Below are 6,153 nucleotides of genomic sequence, written 5' to 3'. Positions count from 1 at the left end.
CAAGGAATAGATAAATCCCATGCTAAACTATTGAAAATAATCAGTACATAAAGTACAGCAATCCCAAATCTACAAGAATATAGTAAGAAAATTCCAATAGAGAAAGGAGTTAGACAGGGAAACCTGATCTCTCCTTAATTATTCATAGCATGCTTAGAAGTTTAAAAAAATTTAGATTGGGAAAATGTAGGAATTAAAATTGATTGGAAATACCTTAACAACTTCACAAGATTTACAGATGGCATAGTTTTGTTTAGTGAATCATGGGTGGAATTGCAAAAAATGATAGAAGATTTTAAAAGAAAAAGCAGAAATGTAAGACTGAAAAGGAATATGAGTAAAACTGGAGTATTTTCTAATGAAAACGTAGATACAACAAATAAGATTGCTAATGAATATATGTACAAAAGTTAAATAGTAAGCTTTTCCCCAGGATATGAAACTGAAATAAAAAGGAGGATAAACATACGATGGAGAGCTTTTGGTAAGCAAATGAGATTGTGAAACTTAAAATGCCACTATCTTCAAAAGGAAAAGTATTTAATCAGATGGTCCTACCAGAATTAAGTTATGCATCAGAAACTTGGATCCTTACTAAAGCCTCAGAACCTAAACTCAAAGAGCAATGGAAAGAATAATGATGGGAACAACACTGTTTCGCAATGTCACCAAACAGGGAATTTTATCACATCAGAGTTCAACCTAAAATACATAAATTTATTTTAGCCCATACATCATTCTTCATTCCTCAAATTCTACCTTCATGTAGAATCAGTCAGTGATAACATCCTTGTTTACAATATTAGTAGATAGCAACAAGTTTAATTCCATTATTCAAATATAAAAGTACACTTCTAGCCTCATAAGCGAATGAATACAACTCAACATTTACATCCTTTACGGCATTGGCGGCCTGGGAACCCATGAGACCAAACCAACTAACCACTTCTTGAATGGTGACTTCGTCCTTTCATCAACTGCAAACATTGATGAAACTTAAAAAACTACACACACAGAGTAACCCCATTAAGAAGTACACTCAAAATATCTATTCTATATTATAATATAGACATGTGAATGCAACTTCTTTCTATTAAAAAGAACTACCACAACAGAAACAAAGTGATTAGGTTTGGTTTTAATCAACTGCCGCGTTATTTTGTATTAGAGGTTTATTGCCAGCCCTTTTATTATTTATTTTCCCGCAATAAATGTGCTGTTACGATTCGACCGCTGGACGGGAATTATCTGTGGCGTCACATGGAGACTACAGTGAAAAGGGATGTAATCAATCTAGGTTTGCCAGAACCACAGTCTAGGTAAAGTATCTTAACAGTGGCCAGAACTAAAGAGCAGGTCTGTTCACACGTAGTTTAGGAGCACTTAGGTGATGTCACTCAGGTGAAACCAAGATGTTGTTGTTGTTGTTCAGATTGCCCAGGCCTTATGTCCGGGTGCATATTCTTGAAGTCTGGATGGAAATAGACCCTCTCGGATATTAGAACCAATCAGAGCATGTTTTGGAGCAATGACGTCGGGAGACTCCGCCCTCCTTAGTGCTACCACCTATAAACTTTTCTTAATTCTTGCAAAAGCACCAGTTTTGAAAATATTAATCTTATATATAGTTATTATAGATGCATACAGAATGTATGTATCAACTATGCTGTACCAGCTAGCATTTACGTTGGCGCTAATTATTGTAAAAAGGTACTTAGAGTCTGAGTACGCAAGGTATATGGCACCATTACTCAATATAATCAAACTGCATGTGCTGTACTGCTGTTCTGAAACTTCTGTTGTTTTCGTCGTGTGTTTGCACTTTAGTCACTATGGAGTGTACAAGAAATCCCGAGTTGCTTGATTTTGAAGGCAGTGGCTTCTATAATATTATTTTGCAGAAAAATCAAGATTTCGTGCGCTTATGAACTAATGCTAAATCAAGGGAAGATTTTGACAAGTGGAGAGAAATATTCAACATCAAGAATTGTATGTGTTTCAACTCCTATAAACTGTACCCTGTTGGAGTGAAGAAATTATTTCGTCAAAAAATACTATGCCATCACAGCTACAAATTCAAGCACAAAGGTGTGAAGAAGACTTACTGGGTAAGTAGTATTTTTCCATGTAATTTTAATCATTCATATTTTAATCATTCATAACCTAAAACCTAGTCTTAGGGTCTTAGGCCCTACCTGAATAGGCTTATGCGTAAGAGGCAGGCCTTACCCAAGACCAAAGGGTAAAACTTTACAAAGCTTGCGTGACCTATGTAGAGCCAAAAATAGCTACACCCTAAAAACGTATGTTTGGGAGTGGATTGATTTGGGAAAACATGCAGTAAAATATTTTACAAAAGCCAATACCTACAAACAGTAAGGGGGACATTTTCAGGAAACCTGTTCTGGGGAACACAGACACAATAGGCTAAAGGGCAAAAATCAGAGTTTCTGTCGTAATTTTCGTAAAAATGTAAGGGGATTCCTGTTGGGAAACCAGGTTTTTTGGGTGGGGGGAAACAGAGATAACCAGAATTAGCCTAACACAACGAAATTCATGAAAATGACTGTGTGGCTAACCCCCTACCATACATACAAGCTCCTGTTGCTGAATAACCACTAGTTCTATGCAACGTAAAAACACCATATAAACAAACAAATACATATGCGCTTACCCCTTACCGTACATGCGGCCCCCTGGCCAAAACCATCTTCCATAACTTTGGATGATCGGAATGCTGGGGGGAGAGTAAAATGGCCTTTGCTGATGTACAGGCCTGTTCAAGTGAAGGATTGTCATCAGTTTATCATTTTCATTTCATTTCTCATTTTTCCATCTAGCCATACTTTCATTTCAGCGCTGAATTATCTTATAGGTCCCAGCGCTTGGGCTATACCCTAAATTCCATAATCCATCCATCCTACCAAACATACAAGCCCCCTACCTTACATACAAGGGAGCCTTTTTATATCAGCAGCCTGTTCCTCATGCATTAATTAAAAATGGACCTAAACTTTCCCCCCTAACCTAATCTACAAGCTGTGTCCTTACCTGCATACCTAACGGGGTGGCTAACTCCCCCCTGCGACCCCCTTACACTGCCGTATTTTAAGTTAGCCATAATAATACATACAGGTGGGTGCTATCCTACATACTGTACACCCCCATACAAGCTGACCCCCTACACTGCATACAAGGGGCTACAACCGTTTGGTGGTCTACACTACTTTACTCATGGACACAGCCAGCCTGTGCTATTGCTTGACTACCCAAGAAACAATACTCGTTATTGACACATTGACCCCAGCCTCTGCAGGGTGACATTACTTTTTTCAACAATCACTTTTGGAACATCTGTTACATGTACATTGGAACCTGTCTGGCTTAGGCTACTTCTTACTTTAGAATTACAGAAGGCCACAAAATCTTGATAAAATTTTTCCTACCAAAGTGCTGAAATTGGTAATTTTCAGCTGTCCTCGGGAAGCCCATAAGTTTGGTACTCAGTCCACAAGAACTAAGGCATTAAAATTCCTTAATTTTATGCTTACTGAAACTAGATTTGATCGGAGCAGACCCCTGCACCCTCCAAATTGATTGCTAAAATAGGATAAATAAGGCATCAATTAAGTGTCCCAGGATCTAAATTCTAAATTTGTGACGTACTGCTAGGACAAATTGTGGAGAGGAGAACCTAATGGTAGCCTATGCCATTTGGATGCATTTCTTTCAAGCTCCAAGTATTCAGCCCTTCAGTCGCTAAAACAAAAATGGGTCTAATTAGTAATTGGGTGTAAAAGGAACTAAGCCTGGCTAGCCTGACCTATTTATAGGCTATCTAAACCTCTTAATCCCCCCCAATGATAGGAGACACCTATAATGCCATACCTTAACATAGGGGACTAGACCCCCTTTGAGGAAGTTGAACTGGTTGTTGGGTAGGCCAATTCCTTCTAAGCATGAACCCATGAACTCTTCCCCGATGCACAACATTTTTTTTTATCATAATTGACATTCAATAACTGCAATTGTGAGTAGATATGTGAATATTATTTTTAAGATTGCTCTTAGTGGTTTTTAGGGATGCACGCGGTTCTCTTTGCTTGTATATTTATTAAAACTTTGTGCCATAAAATATGCAGCATTTTATATATATATGATATATATGCTGATTATATTTATTTATTTCATTCACAGCTGTGAAGTTTTCGTCGATGCCATAATTAGGATCAATCATAAGCAATCCCTTATAAGGGACAAGCTTATGGAGTCTTTTCCATGTTTATTGAAATCCATAGGTGGCATAGTCATCCCCTTGATTCTGCAGATGCTCTTAATCAACTGAGAGTAACATCAAGTACCCGAGATGCATTCGAGAGATACCTTGAGCAAGGCAAAATAACACTTTTCTTGAAATGCAGTCAAACTTAGTGTAATGTTCTTATATTAACCTGTTTCAAGGTTTTTGTAAAAAGAATTTTACTCTAATAATTATCTAGTGGAATTAAATTCTGCTAGAAAACCTCAATGTCACAAATTTTGATATTGTATGTAAAATTTCACATGGTAATCTTATATTGATTATACTGAACAAGTAACGTTATCTCTGCTAATAATGTCACTATAGTGAATATAGGCTTTTAAGAAATGTAGAAATTATAGTCTGCTTATGTTTATTGGTGTATAATGTTATCCCATGATTCATGTACTCTTTTTTCAGAAATTCCCACTACCGGCACACGTTCAACAAATCAAGTACTGTACTTCCTAGGACATATGCTTAAGGCTGATATCACAATTTTGACGGCTGCCCTTTTTCAAAATTTGTAGTGTCGATAGAGATATATATATATATGAAAGTAAATTAACTGCCCTTTACCATCTAAAACTGCAAATGGCGTAACTAATGATTTATTTACATAATTAACTACTTCAAAAAGATTTGCCTTGCATGCATTCATAAATTTTTGTGCTTTTAATTTCGGTAATACTCCCGAATAGACAACTAAAAGATGTTATTAATATACAATAAAATTCATTGACTCAGTGCTATGATTGAAATGTAAGTAGTTCTTCAATAATATTCATGCTTGGGGGCCTCAAAATGTGATTTCCTTGATCACCGGATCAGTGATTGCAGTGTAAACTAGGACAATGCAGTAATGATGTTACTGTAGTTACTATTATTTGAAAATGATAATCTTATCCAAGTTTTGACTCTTTCAAAGGTGGCGGTGAATGCAGTAGATATTATAAGCACTGAGATATGAAAATATGTATATGTATTATAACCTCTATAGTAAGGTTTATTTTTGTGTTGGAATGCGATTCTCAGCTAACACTAGAATATTTACAGGTATGTCAACAGCGATAGCTCACAGACACCATCTTATGAAATTAGATTTGGTTGATGATTTGAGAGGACAAGTAAACAAATCTGCCAATCCATCTCTTAAATCTGTGGAATATATGCGGACCCAATGGTTAAAAGAGCAACATGGTGGATTGAACACGTTGTCTATGTTTAATGCTATCCACAAGTATGCAGCTGATAACCCAGAAGTACAGATTAAAGTTGAGCACAACGATGAACGATTCTGTGTGGTTTTGGTAACTCCCTTCATGAAGAGGGATCATGAACATCTAAGAGAAGCCTCGGAAGTTGTTTTTGTAGATGCCATAGGATCTGTAGACCAACTGAACACAGCTATCATACCTTTTATTTGTGCAGGACCAGCTGGTGCTGTTCCTTTGGCTGTGGTGTTTTATGGAAATGTCCTACCTTGAAAGAGAGAGAGAGAGAGAAGGGACATTTTTAAACCCATGCTGGCAAAATTTAAGAAAACAAATTCTGTATATATTTAGAACTATGCTGTCAAAAGTTCAGATTACACTGCATTAATTTTTGTAACAGACTGCCCTAGTTTTAGTTTTACTTTATCAAACAGCTTGAATTGCTTCTTCATTTATTTTTTAAGATGCAAGGCATACAAAACGGCCCAGCTACTGGTGTTTATGGTCGAGACTTTCGATGTATCCATGAGTCAAAGATTGGTCGATGTGGCCTTGAGTAGGCGGCATGTAAAGCAAATAATCTCGACCAAGGTTGCATTAGACAGCGTTGAATTGGTTGGCAATTCTAAATATAAAGTA

General features: G+C 36.8%; 1 pseudogene; it reads left to right on the top strand.

Annotated features, from left to right (window-relative positions):
- The window catches only part of LOC137655347 (uncharacterized), a 12,812-nt pseudogene extending 7,025 nt beyond the window's left edge, over positions 1 to 5,787 (top strand).
- Positions 5,788 to 6,153: the final 366 nt, after the last annotated feature.

This window comes from Palaemon carinicauda, chromosome 16 (assembly GCF_036898095.1).
Source record: "Palaemon carinicauda isolate YSFRI2023 chromosome 16, ASM3689809v2, whole genome shotgun sequence".
Classification (NCBI taxonomy): Eukaryota; Metazoa; Arthropoda; class Malacostraca; order Decapoda; family Palaemonidae; genus Palaemon; species Palaemon carinicauda.
The sequence above is the reverse complement of the archived record's forward strand: the minus strand, read 5'-3'. Positions and strand labels throughout refer to the sequence as shown.